Source organism: Lissotriton helveticus, chromosome 6 (genome assembly GCF_964261635.1).
Source record: "Lissotriton helveticus chromosome 6, aLisHel1.1, whole genome shotgun sequence".
Classification (NCBI taxonomy): domain Eukaryota; kingdom Metazoa; phylum Chordata; class Amphibia; order Caudata; family Salamandridae; genus Lissotriton; species Lissotriton helveticus.
The window spans coordinates 536,306,325-536,331,187 of NC_136067.1; positions in this window are offsets into that span (position 1 = coordinate 536,306,325).

A 24,863-nucleotide genomic window follows, 5' to 3' on the forward strand; every position below is an offset into this window, starting at 1 on the left:
TGCACTACTTCTGTGGGTCTATCAATACTGTCAAAACGATTCAAAGGGGGGTGGTGATGGACAGAGTATCTGAATTAAGCAGAACACTCCTACCCAGTCAAAAGATCAGGGCATGATCCATCACCGTTTTTTAGCTCACTGCACCATCCCAGTTCAGAACCTGGCTACATGCAAATTAGTCTGACCCTAGCCCAGTGCATCATGGGAACAGGGCAGACCAAACTACCAAGCCAATTCTTTACTGGAAAGGAAACAAGCTTCCGGGGACCGGTTTCTGGCATTACAGCCGTCTTCGGCCCGGCTTGCTTGAATCCTGATGGTGCAGTGAGCAAGGGACTCACATCTGAGCATACCCTTCCACACTTGTGGTGGCCAAAACGATTCAAAGGGGGGTGGTGATGGACAGAGTATCTGAATTAAGCAGAACACTCCTACCCAGTCAAAAGATCAGGGCATGATCCATCACCGTTTTTTAGCTCACTGCACCATCCCAGTTCAGAACCTGGCTACATGCAAATTAGTCTGACCCTGGCCCAGTGCATCATGGGAACAGGGCAGACCAAACTACCAAGCCAATTCTTTACTGGAAAGGAAACAAGCTTCCGGGGACCGGTTTCTGGCATTACAGCCGTCTTCGGCCCGGCTTGCTTGAATCCTGATGGTGCAGTGAGCAAGGGACTCACATCTGAGCATACCCTTCCACACTTGTGGTGGCCAAAACGATTCAAAGGGGGGTGGTGGTGGACAGAGTATCTGAATTAAGCAGAACACTCCTACCTAGTCAAAAGATTAGGGCATGATCCATCACCGTTTTTTAGCTCACTGCACCATCCCAGTTCAGAACCTGGCTACATGCAAATTAGTCTGACCCTGGCCCAGTGCATCATGGGAACAGGGCAGACCAAACTACCAAGCCAATTCTTTACTGGAAAGGAAACAAGCTTCCGGGGACCGGTTTCTGGCATTACAGCTGTCTTCGGCCCGGCTTGCTTGAATCCTGATGGTGCAGTGAGCAAGGGACTCACATCTGAGCATACCCTTCCACACTTGTGGTGGCCAAAACGATTCAAAGGGGGGTGGTGATGGACAGAGTATCTGAATTAAGCAGAACACTCCTACCCAGTCAAAAGATCAGGGCATGATCCATCACCGTTTTTTAGCTCACTGCACCATCCCAGTTCAGAACCTGGCTACATGCAAGTTAGTCTGACCCTGGCCCAGTGCATCATGGGAACAGGGCAGACCAAACTACCAAGCCAATTCTTTACTGGAAAGGAAACAAGCTTCCGGGGACCGGTTTCTGACATTACAGCCGTCTTCGGCCCAGCTTGCTTGAATCCTGATGGTGCAGTGAGCAAGTGACTCACATCTGAGCATACCCTTCCACACTTGTGGTGGCCAAAACGATTCAAAGGGGGGTGGTGATGGACAGAGTATCTGAATTAAGCAGAACACTCCTACCCAGTCAAAAGATCAGGGCATGATCCATCACCGTTTTTTAGCTCACTGCACCATCCCAGTTCAGAACCTGGCTACATGCAAATTAGTCTGACCCTGGCCCAGTGCATCATGGGAACAGGGCAGACCAAACTACCAAGCCAATTCTTTACTGGAAAGGAAACAAGCTTCCGGGGACCGGTTTCTGGCATTACAGCCGTCTTCGGCCCGGCTTGCTTGAATCCTGATGGTGCAGTGAGCAAGGGACTCACATCTGAGCATACCCTTCCACACTTGTGGTGGCCAAAACGATTCAAAGGGGGGTGGTGATGGACAGAGTATCTGAATTAAGCAGAACACTCCTACCCAGTCAAAGGATCAGGGCATGATCCATCACCGTTTTTTAGCTCACTGCACCATCCCAGTTCAAAACCTGGCTACATGCAAATTAGTCTGACCCTGGCCCAGTGCATCATGGGAACAGGGCAGACCAAACTACCAAGCCAATTCTTTACTGGAAAGGAAACAAGCTTCCGGGGACCGGTTTCTGGCATTACAGCCGTCTTCGGCCCGGCTTGCTTGAATCCTGATGGTGCAGTGAGCAAGGGACTCACATCTGAGCATACCCTTCCACACTTGTGGTGGCCAAAACGATTCAAAGGGGGGTGGTGATGGACAGAGTATCTGAATTAAGCAGAACACTCCTACCCAGTCAAAAGATCAGGGCATGATCCATCACCGTTTTTTAGCTCACTGCACCATCCCAGTTCAATACTGTCAACCAACTCAGTCAGGGCCTTGAGATACCGGAGTGCTGGCTGGAGATTGGGGTAACCCGTGTGCTGAATGCGCTCCTGGTTACGGGGCCTAGGTCCGGTTCTCTGGATCAGCCGGGCTGTAGGAAGCGGCGGGGCTCACCCTATCCTCTTTCTGATCATTCTGGAGAACCTATCCCTGCTCCGATACATGTACTCTACAGAGAACCCTGCAGGTCACAAGTTGGCCTTCATTGGGTTCATGATCTTCTCCCACAGCCTCATGATTGCGGTAAGTCGCTGCAGATATGAATGAGGGGGGTGGCTTCTAAATGGCACCCAGGGGGTTAGAGCTGGCTGCTGCCTCCCATGAGCTGGGCTTCATCAAGGCCGAGACCAACTACCGCCTCATAGCCTACACAGGGACCTTCAAAGGCCTTGACGTGCCTGTCCTTAAAATGGCGTTTGCCTCATCTTTCGTTGCCTCTGCAGCCTAAATGGCAGCCTCCTGCTCCTTCTCTAGATTGTTTTATATCCCCCCCTTCTTTTACCTCTGTCCTCTAGTGGAGAAAAGTTCTTCCACTTCTGCACCATGCAACTGTAGCCTATGTATCTGTTCAAAACTGCTTTTCCTGAACTTTGAAACCGGAGCAACATGGCTGATTTCCTGTGGAGCTGCTAGACAGCTATAGAGGAGATTGTCCTTGGTTTCCCCTTGACCGTCACCTACCCAGCCGGACATTGAGCACAGTTCTTCTTCGTCTCCCTGCTATGACTCCTACCTCCCCTCCCTCCCACGAATTCTAGCAACATTGTTGCTGATATCTACCTGTTTTCCAGCTTGTGCCCCTTTCACCCTCCCTTTCATGCTCTCTATCACCCTTCCCTACTGCTTTCCCTCTTTAATTCTTTGTGTACTTCCTCTGCTCCTATCCCCTCTCCCCATAATATCTCCTAGCCCCTGTCCCTTGTGCCATTTAACTAAGCACTCTTTCTACCTTTGTTGGAGAAAGATCCAATTACTTATACTCTGTAGTCTCAGTGATTCCTCTGAGAGAGTCCACTGTGCAAAGGGAGCAACTCACAGTTGAGGTATGGTATGGCGCCCCTTGCCAAAGTACTCCCTCTCCCCTTTTTGGGGTAGGATCCAGTAGGTAGGCCTTGGAGTCTCAGAGACCCCCCTGAGAGAGTCCACTGCGTTAAGGGAGCCTCTCGCAACAGAGTTGGGGGAATGATACCACTTTCCCTGGGATAACAGCTTACTGGACTATGGACGTAACTATTACTCGTCCTTTGGTTTGTGCCTCCATCACCCTTCCCCTCTACTTTCATGCTATGTCTCTCACCCTCCACCTCCTCTTTCCCTCCTTCATTCGCAGTCTACTTTCCTGCTCCCTGCCCCTTTCCCTTGAATCTCTCCCCTTGCCTGCTTTTTCCCTTACGCATATTTCCTTAGTGTTTGTCTCGACCTAACATGTAACTTTATAGCTATGCTCCAACAACTGTGTAATCTTTGTAACAATGTAAAATACTCATCTAAAGCGCTCTGATACCTCCGGGTCTAGCCAAAACCATTCAAATAAAGTATAGGGTGTTCCTAAGGGTTGATCATTTACAATCGGGGATTCCCTAAGCCAGTTAGGTCTGTTTATAGATGGTTTTGGGATTGACCCTATGTGGAGCGCGTCTACACAGCCCACCACATTCTTTGAAGCTACAGAGTCCTTCTGGGTATTGGAAGGGGCTGCAGTGTAACAGTATTGTTTAAGGTACCTTCTAGTGGTTCTACTTGTAAGTCAGGGACTACTTGCTTCTTCTTAATGTATTTACTTCAGAGGCATTTCACTTTCGGGGTCTGGAGTTTCTCCAGATCTTCTACAACAGACCTTATAGCCATTGGACCTTTAGAGATCTGGGGGTAATGGGTTCATTCTGTGATAGCAGCAGGTGGTTTTTACCTTTTTTAATGAGAGATCTAAAGGTGTGGTTTGGGGCTCTGAGACGACCTGCTTCTTCTTCTTAAGGTTTAAAGATGCTGTTTGGGACTCTGGGATCCCCTGCTTCTTCTTAAGGTTTATTGGTGCTGTTTGGGACTCTGGGACCACCTGCTTCTGTTTAAGAGGTGGTTTTTTGAGAGGTGATTGAGGTCTGAAGCGGTTCCAGATTTGCCGCACCGCTTTTACACAAACCCTGAAGTGTTGTGTCTGAGGCTGTAAGCACTCCTTCTCTAGAATCTCCCAACGCTTACAGAATTGGCATTCCTGTAGGAGTGTTCAACATGATGGACGTTGGCTTAACTTGAAATGTCATGGCGGTGGCTGGTCTCTGCTGGATATGTGCATAGTAAGAGCATAGTTTGTCCTGGCGTATACGCCTACGCATACATTTTGCTATAGGCTGATGTTCTGCACGGTCTTTGTACTGTCGCTTAAAGGGGCTGTTGTCCTCTTAGTCTTACACAGATCTTCTCCAGAGAGATTTTGATGCGCTTCTAGAATACAACAGAAAATTATATATATTAGAAAAAAATAAGGAATCTGTACAATCTACTTACACTAGCCACAGAAACCCCATGGCCCCATAACCTCTACAGAACCCTTTATACAAACAGTACTACATGTTGGAAGACCTTCATGCTTGAGAGAAGAAAACCTGGGAGTTCTTTTGACACTCTTTTGTAAAAAGCACACCTATTGACAGTCTTTTCAAAAGGTTCTTTCTTCATAGCAGGTCCCTCTTTAGAAAATGAAGCCTTCCTTTTTAGTAGCCCTTTTTTCAGGATGTTGTGGAACATTTTTGCAACTCATACATATTACATAGAGACAGGCATCCATGCATGTGACATATGTAAATCAGTGTATAGGAAAATGTTACATAATCCAAAGGTGTACAAGTTGTAGGAACTTGTCTCCGCAAAATGGTATAGACCGTAGTTAAAGTTTGGAGTAGGATAAACGTTAAATCGAAAATAGATCCATTTAGTTGTTACTTTTTTTTAAATGATAACTATGATTTCTACCACGCTTGACCCACCATGTGCAACATTAATCTAGGCACCTAGTTATACGATATAGGGTGCCTGTTGTTCTCTGCCACACTTTAATAACTGCAGCTCTATGTCAGGGCTTTTAACTTATAAACTGCATGTAACCAAAAAAAAGGATACCGCTCCTAAAAACAGGGAGCCCTGCGGCAGTTACATTATATACACCTTGTAGTCTCCAGTGTACACATTCTATGCAGTAGACAGATGAATCCTCTATGCAATTGTATACTCAGTTAAAAACCTCAATTAGACAAACTACATCTCTCTCTCTCTCCAGAAAGAACATTAATCTTTAGGCTTTCTCACAACAATTATTTATTTATTTTAAATGTATTTATTTACTTTTGCTTGGAAATTGTGGGACACAATGAACTCTGTATCCGGTGCTTTAAAAAAAAAAAATGAATAAATAGGTAACCCTTGTCCCCTGAATTTGCAGCACACTGTTTACAAGGGCAGGGAGAGGGAGAGCTAAAATGTGTGAAGCGCTCTCCCTCTCCCTGCTAGGTTGTGCACTGGCCTTTACGTTCTATTTACAGCCAGGGGCACTGCTAACACGTCCCCTGGCAGTAAAAGGACCTGCACGGTACATGAGGGAATCCAGTTTGGGAGCTCTCCAGCATGCTGCCTGGCTCAGTTGATGTTACAGTGTGGGTGGGGAAGCCTTCCGCAGCCGTTGAGAAGGTAGGCCCCACCCAATCGTGGCATCAGGGGTGTCCCCCAGTGATGACATCACGGCGGAGCGGGCAGGCCTTCGCACCAGCTGCTGAAGGCTTTCCTGCAGGCATTACTCGACACACACGGTGTTCATCGGAACAGCCTACATCGGCCGCCCAGCCCCAGAGCATCACCCTCAGTAAGAAGGCTATGGGGATTTATTAAATCCTTATGGGGCCTGCTACCGCACACAACCTCAGAGCCCTCCCGGACCTCAGAGGGCTCTGGGGTCAGCCTCAGTAGGTTTAAGCCTCTGGCTCATACCGAACCTGACCGCACATGCCCCCTGACCACCGCACAGAACACAGTGGGCTCTTGGGGGCTGTAACAACAACTTTGGGCCGCTGGCCACCACCGGACCTGAACACACACACCCCCAGAGCACCGCACGGAACACATCAGGCTCGAGGGGCAGTAATGGCAGCTTTGGGCCGTTGGCCCACACCGGGCCTAGCCGCACTCTGGGACACAAACCCCAGAGCCTCACATGTTGGAAGAGGGCTCTGGGGTGACAAAAATCAATGTTGGGGCCTCAGAAACCTTCATTCCACACCAAGAACAGCCCCCACTGAGCAAGGGTCTGGATACCACTCTGTCTGTGGGGGGGTGATTTTTGTTATTTACATTATCTTGGTGACCCTACCATATGTGTGGGGTGTGATTTGTGTTATTTATATTATCTTGGTGACCCTACCATAACCTGGAACAGCGTGGCTGCTCACAACAGCCCCTGGGTCAGCCATGATACCCCAACACACACAGCTGTGTACCTGCTTACCATTGATCACAGGGGGAACCATACATCTACCCCACGCACCTTGGGCCATGTCGCACACAATCCCAAAGCCCCTCCCGGACCTCAGAAGGCTCTAGGGATCCAACTGACGCTATGGGCCTTGGGCCCTACCAGGGCCCCTTTCACAAATCTGGTCAGAACCCCAGACCTCCGCATCCTTCCCCACAGCTCCCTCGTGACCACTTTGGGCATCAAGCATAATCTCATGGACAACTACCAACGAGAAGACACAACTTATGAGGAAAAACAGCCCAAATTACAACCGATGCCCAGGCTGTTGGCACATGACGCCTCTTAGTTCCCATTTTGATCAGTTACCAAATAAAGAGACGGGCGCTGGAAGCGGGAGTGCAAGAACAGATTTTTATTTCTCATGAGGAGAGCCTGTCATTTCGGACACGCGCACATTGTCTTCAAGAGGTGCTCTAACAAGTTTCTCTGAGGATCCGTCTTTTATACACAGGTTTATGATGCACAAACATTCCTTATTGCAATAAAAAAACTTTGAAGTACGAAAAGGCACGTTTGGAATCCCAGCTTCAGGCCTATTCCCATGCCTGTCGCTCGGATGTCGTTTCCCCTCCCAAATGTAACATGTGATTGTAATCTTGCAGCCGGACATTCCAACAGGACACGAGGGCAAGAGGGGGTGGTCAGATCTAAGGTTGGGCAGGCGATAAGATCGGGCACTTCGGTTGGGGTATCACTAAGCATGGGTGGATTTCGCGGATTCGCAATCCGCGAATTTGCGGATTTGCGGATTGCGACAATACGCAAAATCCGTGAATTCTCGCGGATTTGCGTATTTTTTTGGGGGGTGTGTGTTCGCACGGGTTTCTGCAACTTCGCGAGGGTTTTGTACAATTTCGCAAATTGCGAACTTACTTGTCGGGTCGCCAGTTTTGCGAACTTGTTGTTTCTACGTGCCCAGCCTGTTTGCAAGGCTTTCTTCATCACTGCCACCCTCTGTCACCACTGGCACTCTCTTTGGTCACCCATGCCACCCTCTGGCTCACCCATGTCACCCTCTGTGTCATCACAGCACCCTCTGGTTCACCAGTGTACATTATTGGGGCAAAGCAAAGCACTGCCATCCTCTGTGAACACTGGCACTCTGGTTCACCCATGCCACCCTCTGGCTGGCACACCCATGCCACCCTCGGTGTCATCACAGCACCCTCTGATTGACCAGTGAGTGTACATTATTGTGGCAAAGCCAAGCACACCTGCTAAGTGCTTTAAGTTTTTCAAACAACAACACCTGCCCTGCCCCAACTGACATTAATGAAGGCTGGCACCTGCTTGTCTGCTCCCTTTCCTTTTTGTTGCAATAACAGGATGCAATGGCATACTTGTAACTATTCTGTGACTGTCAGAGCAGGGTCACACAATAGTTGCAAGTAGGCAACCGGATTCTGGAGGGCCCCTTCAGGAAGCACTACAGGTAAATGGTTACAAATGATGAGCTCGAACTTTTGCACCTGCTCGTTGGTTTTGCTTTTGCAAAACTCGTTTTTCGGTAATTTTGCCCTATTCGCGAGGCGCGGCGTCGTGCGAAATCGACCGTGGAATCCGCGAACTCGTGCGAGTTACCCCAAGGTTGAGTATGGGCGCCGCCATTTTGTTTGCGTGACGTATTTCCGTTTCCGCCCGCTATGTGTAATCTCGCGCAATGAGCGTCTTGCGAATGCAAGTTCGCACGAGTTCGCGAGAGAAATCGCGTGCGAACTTACTTACACGCACGTGTTCGGGCCGCCATCTTGTTTTTCATTCATTCCTATGTGTCTGGGCATGGTGTTTCTATCCTCTGTATATCTCTGCCATCCTTTGCTTGTTTTAATATTTTTTTGATCTATTTAACTTTTTTTCTATCCCTCTATTTTTCTAGGTCTATATTTTTGTGTTTTAGGCTACTTTTGTTTACTTTTCAACTACTTTTTAAAACTTTTATTTCCTTCTTCCCTACTCTTATTCTTTTTCCTTTTTTTTCCTTACTGCTAACACCTGCCCAGAACATGGTGAAGACAGCTGTCAAGCTGCCCAAGACGGGCACCGCAGCCCGTGCCCGGCTCCCGTGTGGCCATTTGAGGGCGGAAATGGTGGTGCCCAGGGAGATCTTCAGCCCTGAGGAGGTGGGCACACTCGTTTTTTATGTGCAGCGCCGTCTCCCCAGGACCATCGCGGCAGGCGGCAGGATCGCTGCTGGTTATACCAACAGCCAGGAGCGACGGAAGCGGTGGGGGCAGGTGTGCCGGGCCCTTTTTGACATCACGGGGGTCCAGCGCACCTACAATCAAGTGACCCACCGCTGGACCGATATCCTGGACCGGGAGCGCGACCTGCTAGACCTGCTGGGAGTGGAGGTCCCCGGGCTTGGTGAGTAGTAGTAGCAATTTTTTCATCACTCACTACTCTGTTTTTTCTCCTGCTCTGTGTGACTGTGTTATATTGCAAATGTTTGCTTTAACTTTTTTACAAACAGCAATAATGCTGCTGATTACATTGATAGGAGAGGTAAATTAATATTTCAAAATCTTCTGTGCATTTCAGGTGCACTGTTCTCCTTCTCTGTGGCGGTGCCACTGCTTATTTGTTTTCTATTTTGTGTTCATTTAATTGGGCTGAGTAATGTATGAGTGTACTTTACAGAACTGCGTAATGCTAGACACAAAGGGGCAGATTTACAAGCCTCTTGCGCCACGTTTACGCTGCCTTACCTGACGCACAGCGACGTAAACGTGGCGAATCCATGTGAGTCATGTACAACGAGATGCATCTAAGGAGATGCGCCACGTTAAGGCCTGGGCCTGCGCCACAATGGGTGCGTTCCCACGCAGGGGGGGGGGGGTGGCGGTCAGGCAGCTGTGCGCCTCGCAAAAGTGCCTGCGTGAAATCTACAAGATTTAACGCAGGCACTTCCGCGACGCTGCTACGTCAATTCTTTATGCCTGCTTGCTTGAAGCAGGCGTAAGGACTGATGCGGTATGTTGAGTATTGGGCAGCCCTGAGCATTGCTATAGTTGCATCGCGCCTGCGACGCGACTCTAGAGATGCGCCCCTCTTTCGTCACGAGATGCGTCACGCATCTGCCTACCCTTACGCCAGGGTTTGCCGCATTGTAATTGCGGTGCATCTGCCGTGACACAAGGTTAGTTTTGCGTTACGCATTTGTTCTGGTGCACATCTGGAGGTGTCCAGCTCAGAACTCGTAAGTATGCCCCTAAGTGTCAGATTAGCAATTACCTGCGCATCCCTGCAAAGTGTGCGGCACGCCAGCACCACCCATGGTGCGCGGTATTTACAATGCGGCATACCATGGTCCCAAAACGTCACCGAAGCGTTACGCATCGGTGCCGTAAAGGCGGCTCATTGATGGAGTTGCGTTGCAACGATGGCGCAGCTCCAGCAATGCTGCGTCAAGCCGTAAGTCTGCTTCATGCAGTCGCAAGGTTTCAGTGACGCATCATTGTCCTAAATGAGTGATTGAAATTTTATATATTCCCCATAGCCACTTTTCGCATGCGTTCCTGCGCAGGAACGCCCTCCCTTGCGCTGGAACGCTCCCTTATGGCGCAGGGCTTTAGAATGGGATGCATCTCCCATATGCGTCACGTTGTTAATATACGCCACACCATGGCGCCTCTCTTGTTGTGGCGCTGCGTCACAAAAGTGACGCAAGAACGGAGCAAAAGAGCTGCAAGGGGCTTGTAAATCTGCCCCTAGAGTAGAGGCTCAGGTGCAGTCCTTCCTTTGTAGCCCTCTTTTTGGCTGAAATAGTTGGTTCATGTTCTTTCTAAATGTTTGATTTGGTTGACAAGGACATCGACAAGCAGCAATCATCAATGTTTTCTGTTCATTCTTTCATGTTGTACGTCAGGTCCGCCCAGGGGCAACCGGACAGAAAAAGCGGATGCAGTGGCTCCAAAGGAGGAGGATGCAGGCCAGGGCGGCGAGTGCTCCTTTGCTGGCCCCAGTAAGTTTTCATTTAAATATAGAGGACCTATTGTTGTCCAAGCGTTCCTAATTTAATTTTTTCAAAATAGTGTTTAGATAGGAGCAAAATCAATAATACTACTGTTGCAGGGACAATTCTCCACAAACCTAACTATGGACACCAAAGACCAGAGTAATAATATTTCAGAGTGGCGTGTTTGGCACACTGTATAAACCTGGTAGTGTCAGCGGCACGGACTCCTCCTTGCAAAAATTGCAAAACCTTTCGCTCAGTCACTCTAGTCTGGAGGACCAAAAACCACAGAGTCTATTCAAGTTTAAAAGCTTTATTAAAAGTTAAAGTAAACACATATATTAAAATAAAGTTAGTTGGAAATGGAAAAGTGCTTGGTGCTGAGTTGATGAGTAATGGAACACATTTCTTGTGGTCGAGCCGAGCTTTCACCTGGTTTGAAGTTGATGTTGCTCTTGTCCTTAGAAGTCCAGTTTCTGTCTGTTCAGAGAAAAATGATGTGTGTTAAAATTAATCAAGCATTCATCAATTATGACAAAAAAATGCAGCAAGACAACAGCCTTCCCTGGAAGGAGGGACATTTTAACTTTAGACTAGAGTAGACAGTCAATTACTTTTTCTGTTGTTTTCACATTCTTCATTCATAGACCAAATACTAGTGAGTGGTGTAATCTAACATTCTTAAATCTACTTTGTAGGTGGAACATCTGGTGGCGGGGCCAGCTAGGATGTGGTAATAGTGATCGACTCCGAGTCCGAGGATCACTCTGGGGAGGAGGCGGCGCAAGAGGACCAAGAAGTACAGACTGTGAGGAAGGAGACAGTGGTGGTGGCGGGTACAGGTAAGCTGGATCATGGTACTATCTGACTCTTAGATAGCATATGATGTGTATCTACAGAGAGTAGACGGTCACTGGATGAACTACGAACATACTATGAAATGTTTCCAGGGGGGGGGTGCAACATCATCACCATCTCCCGAGTCCTACTCCTGACATGATTGATAGTGTGGTTTGTGGCCAAGGGCCGCACCGAAGGGGGCAGGGTCAGTGGGGGAGGGGGGTGGATCTAGAGCAACAAAAAAAATATGACCATGAAATTGAAATTATGCCCCTGCAGCGGATGCCTTCGTCCACTGAGCCACCAGACCTGGCATACACATTACACACATCTTTCTTTCTCTCTCCCCCTCCCTCTCTCTCTGTCTCCCTCCCTCATCCTCCCTCTGTCACCCTCTGGCTCCCTCCCTCTCTCTCTCTCTCCTTCTGTCTTCCTCTCTCTCTGTCTCTGCCTCTATCTGTCTGTCGGTCCCAGCCTGCTCTAATTACCATATTGTAATTTGTCTCTGGGCCAGCACTGGATGGACCTGCGATCCAGGGGGGGCAATCGCACCCTCTCTTGCCCATCCCTGCGGACGCCCATGATATTGGCCTGAATAGTTTCTTTTGTACTGCGCTGGCTAATTGCTAGTTGTACTGTGACACAACTTCCTGCTGAATCATTTTGTGTTAATCATATTCTTAAAGAGCATTGGTTACAGATTATGTCTTTCTTTCTTCATATAGTTGGTCATACTAAAACAAAACCCACAAGGAGTATGCAGGCTGTACTGGCCCGGCAACGGAGGCTGGATGCAACTGTTGCCCAATATCGGCGGCTGGTGGAACTGGAGGGGGACGACACGCAGTCCAGTACTTCCAACGTGACATCTGCATCCTGCTCCGTGACCCCACGTTCTGCCGGTCAGCGCAGTGCTCCAGCCAAACGGAGCCGTGCTGGCAGACGCCACCGCCGAGCAGCAAAGGCTGCACCTCACAGTACTGTAAAGGCTCGCTTGCGCCGAGCAATCCGCAGAGTGTCGGACCTGGAGGCGGAGGTCCGGAAATGGAAAGAGTACCAAAATTTGGTGGAGGGCCTCCGTTTAGATCACGCCACCCTCCGGGAGCAATACGATGCCCTGGCCCTAAGGCATGATGCCCTGGAGGCCAAAGTTAACAACACCATGCATCCCTAGAGTGTCCCTTGCCCCTTTTTTAGAGACTTTTAGGGGGGGGGAATTGGGAGTTGGGTTTTTTGGGGACTTTTGAGGGACTATTTATTTGTTGGGGTTAGGGAGGGTCTTGCGGGAGATTATTTTGTTAGGGATATAAAAATATACTTTTTCAAACTTTATCTGAGCATATCTTTTTTTTTACTACTTTTGAGCCTGGTGGGTGGTGGTTTTGCAGTAAGTTCGTTTTACTGAACACTGTCATCGTGTTGGTTCACGTGTAATAGGCCAAATGTTTTCCAAAGTAAATGCCTGTCACAGAGTTTGTTAATTGAGGAGTCCTAGGACTTTACTACTAGTACCACTGTCACTCTCTCGCCTCTCCTAATACTCCATTATACTACCTCCCATCCAAACGCTTATCTTACCTGTAATTTGTGTTTGAGGGCTGGCTCCACCTGGAATTCACAGTGTCCTAAAGCGTTCTGCAGCAGGGCCCCAACTGGAGTTTCCCAGCGTGGATTTCCTGCAAAACAAAAGCAATCAACATTAGAAATATGGCTGCGGTGCTCACAGACCCCAAAATCCTAGAAGCCCCACAGACAGCACCCCTAAGACAGGCAAGCGAGCAATAATAACTCCTAAACGTTCACGTGTAATAGGCCAAATGTTTTCCAAAGTAAATGCCTGTCACAGAGTTTGTTAATTGAGGAGTCCTAGGACTTTACTACTAGTACCACTGTCACTCTCTCGCCTCTCCTAATACTCCATTATACTACCTCCCATCCAAACGCTTATCTTACCTGTAATTTGTGTTTGAGGGCTGGCTCCACCTGTAATTCACAGTGTCCTAAAGCGTTCTGCAGCAGGGCCCCAACTGGAGTTTCCCGGCGTGGATTTCCTGCAAAACAAAAGCAATCAACATTAGAAATATGGCTGCGGTGCTCACAGACCCCAAAATCCTAGAAGCCCCACAGACAGCACCCCTAAGACAGGCAAGCGAGCAATAATAACTCCTAAACGTTCACGTGTAATAGGCCAAATGTTTTCCAAAGTAAATGCCTGTCACAGAGTTTGTTAATTGAGGAGTCCTAGGACTTTACTACTAGTACCACTGTCACTCTCTCGCCTCTCCTAATACTCCATTATACTACCTCCCATCCAAACGCTTATCTTACCTGTAATTTGTGTTTGAGGGCTGGCTCCACCTGGAATTCACAGTGTCCTAAAGCGTTCTGCAGCAGGGCCCCAACTGGAGTTTCCCGGCGTGGATTGTCTGCAAAACAAAAGCAATCAACATTAGAAATATGGCAGCGGTGCTCACAGACCCCAAAATCCTAGAAGCCCCACAGACAGCACCCCTAAGACAGGCAAGCGAGCAATAATAACTCCTAAACGTTCACGTGTAATAGGCCAAATGTTTTCCAAAGTAAATGCCTAACCAATTTCATCCCTTAATAGACCTTGCCAGCAATGGCCCAGCCAAGACCGGTAAACCCAAACGCAAAAAAGTCACACTTAGCAAAATGTATTTAAATGAGGACTCACTACTTCCAGACAGTCCCTCTTTAGGGGACTCGTCAACGTAAGTTTCTTCATTGTGCAGAATCCAGGCATCAGCATTACGGGAAATGGATAGGGTGAGTCTGGAGGAGGAGGATAGACGACCAGGACTGAGTTCTTGTCAACTAACTGTTGTGAACCTGAGGAATGCTGCGGCCTCAAAATCAAGACAGTTCTGTTGATGGGCTTGTTGTTTGATTGGGTGATTACAGTTTTGTTGTGAATGTGATGAAGCACTTGCTAAAAAAAAGAAAGACAGACACACAGGAATAAAAGTGAATAAGGACTAATATTAAAGTTAATGGATCATTGACTCATTTTCAGAACTCGCTGTCAGGGAAGCAGAGCTCGTCCTCAAACTCTGCAAATTGAGTCGGTAGTACTTCTGGTAACTGAGGAGAACTTTCCTCAGGTAGGACGGTGTCCTCTTCTTCCTGCGTGCATTCTCGTACTTTGTAATCTGGTGGTATGAAGTGCTGGTTCATCTTTATCATGGTGAGCCGCTCCACATTTGCGGGCAAGAGGCGGGACCTTTTGCAAGTCACAATGCCACCAGCAGAACTAAAAACACGTTCTGAAGACACGCTTGCGAGTGGGCAAGACAAGTAATGGATAGCCAGGTTGGTGAGCTCTCGCCATATGTTTCTTTTCCCATGCCAATACGCCAATGGGTCCTCAGTAATATTGACCGCTGTTGAGTCATCCAGATAGGCCTGCACCATTGAAAGAATGTCCTCCCGGATTCCTGTACTTTGCACTTCCGTGTCCTTTCTGGGACAAGGAAACCCTAGCTCACTTAGCCAATCCGCTTCAGACATATCGCCTGGGCCTGGTGCAGATGATACGGTTGCTGGTGTGGTTAACGGCTCAGAGGAAAAGTCACTCACTTCTGCCACAGGCACAGATGCAGCAGTGTTTTTTTGGGACGCCTGATGGCCTGCTGATTCACTAGTAGTACTGTCTTCTCCTACAGTTTCCTTCCGCTCTCTTTCAAAACGAATGGCTGACTGAGCTAGCCAACCTTTGTACTCTGTAACATCTGATGTTTCAAAAGGAATTATTACTTTGCCAAACAATGGCTTTTTGTAACGTGGATCCAGAATAGTAGCACAAATGTAGTGCTGTTGTTTCTTGATATTTACAAGCCGTTTATTGCTAACTAGGCGTTGTAATAATCTCTGCGCCAACTCATATGCTTCATTCTTTCCAGCATCTTTTAATTCTGAAGACACCACCTTCACTTGGTGCTCGAGCTTCAGCAACAATGGGATAGCTTTGCTCAAAGAACAGTCCTCCCTGCTGACGTCACGCGTGAAGACCTCAAAAGGACGAAGCATGTCTGTCAGGCTTTTAACTAGCTGCCATTGCTCCACCGCTAGCATCATTTCTGTCGTATCACCACCCAGGTTGTAGAAATACTCATTGACTACTGGAAACAGCTCATGCAGACGCTCAAGCATGTAGAAGGTTGAGTTCCAACGTGTTGCCATCTCATGGATAAGTGCTTTTACTGGCATTCTACGTACATTTTGCTGGCGCCTCAGCTCCTTCCGGGCCTTAAAAGAATGGTTGAAATGTGTGCATATTCTTCTGCAGATGGTCAGTATTTTGTCGACTGCAAGTTCTTTTTTCAAGAACTTTTGCACGACAAGGTTCATACAGTGCGCCAAACACGGCACTCTGAAATAGTAACCGTTCTCCATGGCCTTAACTACATTGCTGCCATTATCAGTAGAAACATAACCAACCTTGCAATTTCTTGGGGGCAGCCATTGCGAGACCTTTTTGTTAAAGTCATCCAAAATGTTGGCTGCAGTATGACTTTTCTCCATGCCAAACATGGCTAATGTTGCATGTTTACGAGCACCCTTAAAAATCTCGGCCAAGTCACCACCTGCATTTATCTGTTTTGCAACCCCTGAAAAAGAGACCCAGTGTGCAGTGATGCACATGTAATCAAGGGCTTGGCAACTGGTCCACATGTCTGTTGTCAGGTGTATAGTGTGAACAGCACTCTTCTGCAAAGCTGCCCCAACCAACTCAAGAAGCCTCTTTATGTAATGCTGGAACAGCAACCCTGGCAAAATAGAACCGGCTAGGAACCTTCCATTTAGGGGCCAGTGTTGCCACGAGTTCAAGAAAACCCACATTTTCGACAAACGAAAAAGGGAGAAGGTCCACCGCTAGCATTTTAGCCAGCTTAGTGTTATACAGGCGTACAATTGGGTGGTTGCGTTGAAATTGCGCATCTGAGGAGAACATGGCTGAAATGGTGCGCTGGACAAATTTACTGGATGATGCTGATGCCTTCTTCGACCCACTTGTGCTCAGTGTTGACATTTTCCGCATTGGTGTGTCTACCAGACTCTCAGTGTGCCTCCTATGTGTTCCGGAGGGTGTGGTGCTGCCAGGGGTACTGGGTGCAACCGGACAAATGTCTGACGCTTCTTCTACCTCCCCGTCATCTTCAGATGAAACACCTAGTATGGGTATATTTTGGCCACTTGCCCTTTGGGATTGCTTTCCCTTGATGTTTGCTAGGTGCGCAAACCATACGACAGCGTGCCTTCTTTGAAGATGACCTATCTGGCCTCCGGTTCCATAGTTGGTACCAGTCTTACCACGGCTAACTCTAGTCTTACAAATGCTCAAACGGCTATGTTATCATATTTTTCATGGACACTAAAAAAGTTCCAAACTGGGGACTGGAAACTTCTGGTTTTGCCGCACAAGATGATACTGCCAATGCCAGATGAAGCAGGGGTGGATGAGCCTTGCAGACATCCACTGGGTTGTGCAATTATTGCAGCAACCCTACTTGAGGGAGTAGAGCTGGATGGAGTCCCCCTCTGGGGAGAAAATATGGGAGCTGTAGGTTTTGTTGAACTTGTTGTACTACTTGACTGCGTTGGTGGTGCTACCAGTGCCACGTCGCCAGGGTCACGCTCAGCATGACGTCGGGATAGGGTATAAATGTCTGTCTGCTGCATGGCCGGTGTGGCTGGAATGACGTGTGTGATGACTAGGTCATTGCTGTCATCCTGTTCATCAACATCAGAATGAACCACTTCATCAAGTCCGGCGTTCGGATCCATAAGTATGAGCTTTCCGGGGCCCTTTCTTTTAACTTTTGATACCTTTCGCAGCGAGTGGTGTGCCTCCCTCTCAGACGTCGGAGATGGTTGCCAATCTAGATCCAGATCATCTGATGGAGCGGGGCTTGAAGAGGAACTTCTACACACACTCCTTGATCTTTTCCTTGCTGGGGAGCTGGGAGAAAATGAATCATCAGGAGGAGTGCCTTCGTCTTCCTGACATGATACCCCGGCTCCAAAGTCAATTTCCTCCTGTGCCCCTACTCCTGGAAGAAGAACTATTGTGGGCACTTGCACCGCTCCATGCGCCGCTACATGGGCCTCTTCACTGACCTCTACTTGCAACTCTCCATGGACCTCTCCTTCTCGGCCTTCTCCTTCTCGGCCTTCTCCTTCTCGGCCTTCTCCTTCTCGGCCTTCTCCTTCTCGGCCTTCTCCTTCTCGGCCTTCTCCTTCTCGACCTTCTCCTTCTCGACCTTCTCCTTCTCGACCTTCTCCTTCTCGACCAGCTCCTTCTCGACCTTCTCCTTCTCGGACAGCTCCTTCTCGGACAGTTCCTTCTCGGACAGTTCCTTCTCGGACAGCTCCTTCTCGGACAGCTCCTTGCGCATGTACTTGTGCTTGTACTAGTAGCCCATGCAGTTGTTGTTGCGGCTTTGGTTGTTGAATAGTACTTGTGAGATGAGTTACAACCTGTGTTGATGGTGTGCTGCTACTTTCTTGCGATGAGCCAACATCACTGGTCGTTGGTGATTCAACCACTAAACAGGCTACCTGTGCAGCACTCATGGTGGACTTTTGTTTTTTCCACAAAAGCTTAGTGGTCGAGCCACCAGTCTCCTTGGTAAGTGGTGCCACTTGCTTCTTCTTCTCCTTAGTAGAGACATCTTTCTTGCAAGAGGAGCTACGGGCACCTATTTTTGGAGCAATCTTCTTCAGATGTCGGAACAGCAGGCCGCAGCAGGACTTCTTCCTGGCACTGATGCTCAACGATGATGCGGAGTTATTGACTTTGTGCACCTAAAAGCAAACGAAGACAGAGGAACATCAGTAAATATATGTTGCATATGTAGCGCTTCAATAAATAGTTTGCAAGTAGGCATTTATGAATACACACGTGCACACCACACAATATGGAAATTTCAAAATTAAGAATTGCTAAATTTTTGGGAAACAGGAATTTAACATTGATCCAAGATAGCACACACACAGAGGGTTATAGTTTCATGTACCACTGACTCCCCCTGGGCACAATGGGTGAAAGCAAGGCAAAATGGGTGCAGGCCTATGGCACAAAGCTCACTGCCTGCCTTCAAAATGGCCGCTTGACCCCCATCCATATGGCCAGGACCATGCCTCAAAATGGCCCCCACCAACATAGCCAGCCCCAACCCCTACTCCAAAAAGTCAAAAAACACAACACCAATCAAATCACAACAATCCAATGCCATCCATCAAGTTTCAGAAGGTTTATGCTGCCTGCTGGTGGTTTTCTGGTGCGAAATTGCAATTTCGCGAGTGCGAGATTGTTGCTTCACGACGCGAACGTGGCGAATAACCAGCAAAATCTGCGAACGAACGGATTCTGGGCCCCCTGGGCATGATAAAATCACAGCACACTGGGTGCAGGCCTATGGCACAAAGCACACAAACTGGCTTAAAAATGGCCCCAAGACCCCCACCCACACGGGACCAGGCAATAAACTGGCCCCCACCCACATAGCAAGCCCCCAACACCACCCCAAAAAGTCGTAAAACACACAAAAATCACAACAATCCAATGCCATCCATGCCCTGGCCAGAATAATGTTAAAATTAAAGAAAACAGTTGTATCATGCATGCACCCATAACTAAGCCTGGTAGTTTTCAATTCATGTGCAGAATTGTAATTTTTACAATTTCGCGAGTGCGAGATTGTTGCTGCGCGGGACGCGAGCAGTGCGATCACAGGCAAAAAAAAAATTTTAAATCTGATTTTCGGGTAATCCGCGGGAGTTCGAGGCCCCCTGGGCATAATGAAAGCAATCAGAGCAGACTGGGTGGGCATAGGGCACAAAACACACTGCCTGACTTCAAAATGGCCGATTGACCCCATCCACATGGCCAGGACCTGCAGGACCATGCCTCAAAATGGCCTCCCACACATAGCCAGCCCCCAAACCCACCCCAAAAAGTCGAAAAACACACACAAAAATCACCACAAACAAACATCAACTTATCAACTTACTTGTAAATCAAATTTCTAATCAAAAAGTAATCCAAAAGGCCTCAAAGCCAAATCTCCAGCAGCATCCACAAAAAGTAATCCTTCCCAGTCAAGATCGAATTCAAAGTGGCCAGGAAATGGACTAAGCAATGGGAGGAGCTTGCTGGACAGGAAGAGGAAGTTGGAGACTGGGTCACTTCCTTCACCCCTCCCCAATTGTAATTTTTGTAATTTCGCAAGTGCGAGATTGTTGCTGCCCGCGCCGCGGCTCGCGAGCAGTGCGAACACAAGCAAAAAATCCGCCGCGCGCGGATTTGCGTATTTTCGCCGCATCCGCGAGAGTTCGCGGATTGCGGATTTACCGAAAATCCGAAAAATCCGCGAGCGGAACGGATTTTGCGCCCATGCTTAGGTATCACGTTTCGCTATGCGGGGCCAGGGGGGGTACATCCATGAGGCTTTGTTTTATGACTTGGGACCGGGTCGAGAGGCCAGGTGTAGCCGGGGGGGGGTGTCATCAGAAGAGGGAAAGGGTGTTCCCGGGAGGAATGCAGGGGGTGTCGGTCAGGCTGGGGTGTCACTTTTAGAGCAGGGTCGCGCAGAGGGAGAGGGTTTTATGGCCTATGCATGAGAGAGTGGGGGTGTTCAACGGAGGGGCGTGCTGGGGATTTAACAAACGGGCAGAGAGGCCTTGGTGCCTAAAATGGCTGTCGTGTACGTGCGTGCATGGGCCTATGCTGGCGGGATGATGAGGTCAATGCTTCGCGGTATTCGTTCTGCTTACAGCGAGGGGTATGGTGAACACAAATGAACGCCGCTTATGTACATATACATTATCATTTTGAACAGTCGCCGCTTTTTAACATAAGTTAGTTCATTTCCATGTTTATCATAACTGACGGGGAGTACATATAGCCATGTGTGGTCAATGAAATAGCGTCTGTCAATACTGGCGAATTGCATATGACCATGTGCAGTCGATGCGATAGACGAGGTGAAATACATATGAATTTACATTTGTCGTGTTATATATACGAGTCTAGAGATCGGTATACAACTCAGTCGGAGTCAATCTTTTTAGCAGCGAGCCATCACTGGTAGGCTCTAGTAGTTCGTTTTCTTCCGTTGGCGCTGTTGAGCACCGGCGGTGGAGCTATAGGTCCAGCTCGGATCCATCCTTACACGTCGCAGGGTGCGATCTGTCCTCTGCTGTTAGACCACAGTCCTGTTTCCTAACTAATCTTCTTAAGGGTGCCTCATGCTGGGCACCTGCATTTCTTTCTCCTTCCGTGGCAAACCCTATTCTACCTAAATGCTGTTCTTCTTCGCTGAGTCAAAATCCATGTGGAAAAAAAAGGGGGTGGTCGGATAATCGAGGGAAGAGAGGGCGGAGTGGGATCATATCTTTGAGACAAACCAAGGGAGCAAAGGATAACAAGCAGGCAGGCCCATCAATTGGGCTCTAAGGGGCGGGGACTTCTGGCACGCGTGGGTCAGCAAGCAGAGGGCTTCAAGGCAGCCCTCCATCCTTTCATTTTCCGTGTTTGAGAGTAGTGCCTCGTCCCGCGTCTCGTTGCTCTGCGGCTCCACCTTTGGTCGAGGTCACATGTGCTTCATGATCTGCGGCTAGGCTGTGCGTCACGTCCGGCGCCTCTCCTCCGGTGATTGTGTATCTTTGAATGGGTACAAAACAAGCTTTAGAGAACTGGCAGGAGAAGACATTTATACATTTCAAATCCGCCCCCAATCTTAAGTAGTTGGGGATACGTTCATCGGTCACGGTCAGAAGTTATCACTATGGAGTATGTATGCGGGCATTTCTACTGAGTTTGTACTAAGTCTATTTGGCGTTCATTCATGACGTATATGGAGAGAAGTCAGACTCCTATCAACTGCGTATTCCATCAAACTCGAAATCGGATCCTTCGGTAGAGACTCGTCTTTCTAACCCAAGCCCTGGCAGTCTTCTATCATCATGAGAGAGGGACAGAGGCTAAACATTCTTTTTTCGGGGAGCAACGGTTAATCAGGGTCATCAGTTATACTTCGGGATATGGAGCTGGGGTCAATCGGGAGAAACGAGGACGCTTTGGACATCCGTACTTGGGTGCAGAGAGGTGGGGCAATCTGGGCATTGGGGATTGTGTTTCTAACGAACTGAGAACAGAAGGCCAGTGACATATAGTCCCCCTATAAAAAAAAGGCCAGATTAGGGGACATCAGTCGTCTTACCTGTCCTTTCCTTCTTAGCCAATTCAAGTTCCATCATTTTACAGAAAGGAGAGGTAGTAATATGGCAAATTACAATTGTTTTAGTTTCTGTCAATTTTGCCGAACACCTTTGTGTTCAAAAACCAATTAGGCTTGTGCCGGCGGGGCACAACGTTACCACACAAAGGAAGAGGGAACAGGGGGACCCTCAGAGAGAGAGAGTCGTCCGCATTTTAAACGAACTATTCGGTACACGTACGACATGGAGAGAGAGAGAAAGAGAGAGAGAGAAACGTGTACAATAATAGGCCATTTAGTGCGCACACAACACAGAACAGCAGGGGTCAAGTTATATAGAAACACAGGCTGAGGGACGACGTAGATCCATACATTACGTACACATGAATTCAGGCGGGGGGGATAGCACATGTATTATATACAAAAATCCAAGACAAAACATAGAACAGTACTTGGCCAAAAAGATTTCTTCCTGCATGCTGCGCATCCTTAGTATCCTACTTAATTCATCTGGCTGCCTTTGCTGGTGGCCTCGGTTGCAAATACTTACACCTTTGTCAATTGTTCGGGAACTAACCTGGTCGGGCTAATACTCACGGTGGGATCTTCGAATCATTTTTAGCGAATGGGTATCCAGGCTGAGGCAACGGAGGGTGTCAGTCGGGAGAACAATAGGGCAGCTTTGAGTTTCATGTCTATGAGGGTGCAAGAAGGAGGTGGTAAATCTTAAACATTGACAATATTCCTAGTCCTCCAGGAGGAGGGTACTTGGGTAAACCTCACCCCGGAATATTCCTGAACCTTTCCCTATTTAGTTACCGTATGAATTTACTCATGGGTGCACGTCATTCTTGGTTGCATTATTTGGGGTGCCGGTTGGAGTCATATTTTGTCATACTGCAATAACCCGCCAAGTTTCTGCTTCAGGCCACCCTCCCAGTCGCTGGGTTCCGAGAGAGAGAGACAGTCGTTTCTAAGTAAGGGAGTGCTATATCTTTGTTTGTTCGTCGTGTATAGGCACCATGTTCAGACCCCTTTTCCCCATTCCATCGGCCGTTCGATCATCACTTAAGTCATACATAAAACATTTCTCTTATCAATCCAAACGTGTGCAACGTGTATTCAGTCGAGCTATACACATCAGGGCATACACGCGTGCATTCATATCACACAAATTCGTCACATTCTCAGGGGCAGTCCCCATAGACAATATACAATTTTTCCGTGCGGAACCATGGCGTGTTGCTTAGGTCTTCTCCATACTCTAGTCGACGTTCCGATGTGACCTGCAGAAAAGAAGGGGACAAGAAGGGGTGGGGGCAGCGTTTTAAAACACATCAGCGCGCATAAACCCGAAAATGCTTTTACTTACCACATACTCGACCTATCTCCGCGGGATGCAGTCCCTTTCATCTCGGCGTTTAAGCCCAGAGGGACCGGCAGTGCGGGAGAGATAATCATTGATGAACTGTGTATTGCATAGATCGCCCAAGTGTGGTATTACGGATCGTGTGTAGGGAAGGGTCAAAACAAAGGGCAGTCAGTGTAAAGTGGGGGGTGAACTCGTGCTCTCCTTCGAGGAGGAGGGATGGTCTACAGTGGTACAGGGTCGTTTTTGTTCATCAGGCACGGAAACTAGAGGGGCTAGGTGGCATTCCTTCGGAGTGGCTTAGGGGCATCTGAAACAATTTCCCTGATACATGTGGCACATAAAGTAAAGGCTAAATACCGGAACCTTTATCGATTGCTTTACGTTGCAGAAAAATAAAAATATATATAAAAACACACATACAACAAACCTGGACCATTCACATTTGCAATATTTCTGTGTACTTTGCTTTTTAACCTTTAAGTAATCGAGTTGCTTCATTTCACCTGTATTTTACTTATATCGGAAACAGTGGCCATTTATTCGAAACTTACCAATCTAAGCGCTACAACTATGTTTGCTTTTCAAAAAAAAAACCTTTATTCAAAAATGTTGGTGCACAACTACGGGTCTACAGTCACGTGGGCCGGCCACGGAGCAGACTGGAACTGTACATGAGGGGATATTTATTTGAACGGAGTCGGTGACCGTTGATTTCATAAAGGTGCGACAAGTGCAATAAAATCATATCAAAAATTAATTGTGGGCAAGTACCATAAGTGTCGAAAATTCGAACTTTCAATAATACGGTAATCAATGACGTGTCAGAACTTAACATCAATTCATTGTCCAAGTGTTCAATCAGTACCCATCCCCTCCCGCCATGCGATCAAGGCTGAGGAACCGGAACACAACAGGGAGTTGCGAGTTTCATTTGTACCGGCGCCATTTTGGGTGAGGTCAGGCAGGTCCAAGTATAGTCAAAATGTCTCCACCAACTCGTGGTTGGACCAGAGCCTCTTTCGGCAGTCCAAAGGTTTCGTTAAAGGGCAACAGAAGGGGCCGTCGACATGAACCATCAGTCAAAGGGGGGAGGGAGGCAACAATCTTTCCTACCGGGTCATACTGGTGTTCCACCGGAACTGATCAAATTGGTAGTCTGCAGGATTTTGGTCATTCAAACTGAGGCTGGCGCCAGCATGAGAGCGCCGACGTCTCGTGGCTACGTCTTGGTCGTTCCGCGGGCAATCATGGCAGTCATTCCCCATCGGGGGGGCCGCGGGGGTCGGGGGCCCCTGCAGCTCTCATAGAATCTTCAAAGCTGAGGAGAACGCTTCTGGACGGGGGACTCATTTTCTAGCTGGCAAGCGACCTGGCCATCTTTGCACGCCAGGCCCAATCTCCCAAGAGTCGACCGTTGTTTTATGAGTTCCGCGGCAACCGGCAGTCGCTGGATCGCAAGAGTAGACGGACTCCAGCCTGTCGGGCGTGGCGTTGCACCGCAAGAGTGGACGAACCCTTGTCGGGTGAGTGGAGCGTTGGGGGTGCAGCTGAGGGGCCTCCACCTGGGGAGGTGGGAGAGGCTCGTCCGCGTCGCCTCTCCCTCCCAATGCACCCCACGCCATCTTCTGGCGCTGACATTCGTGATGGCCGGACCAGGCGATGAGAGAGGGGGGGGGGGGTCGGAGGCAT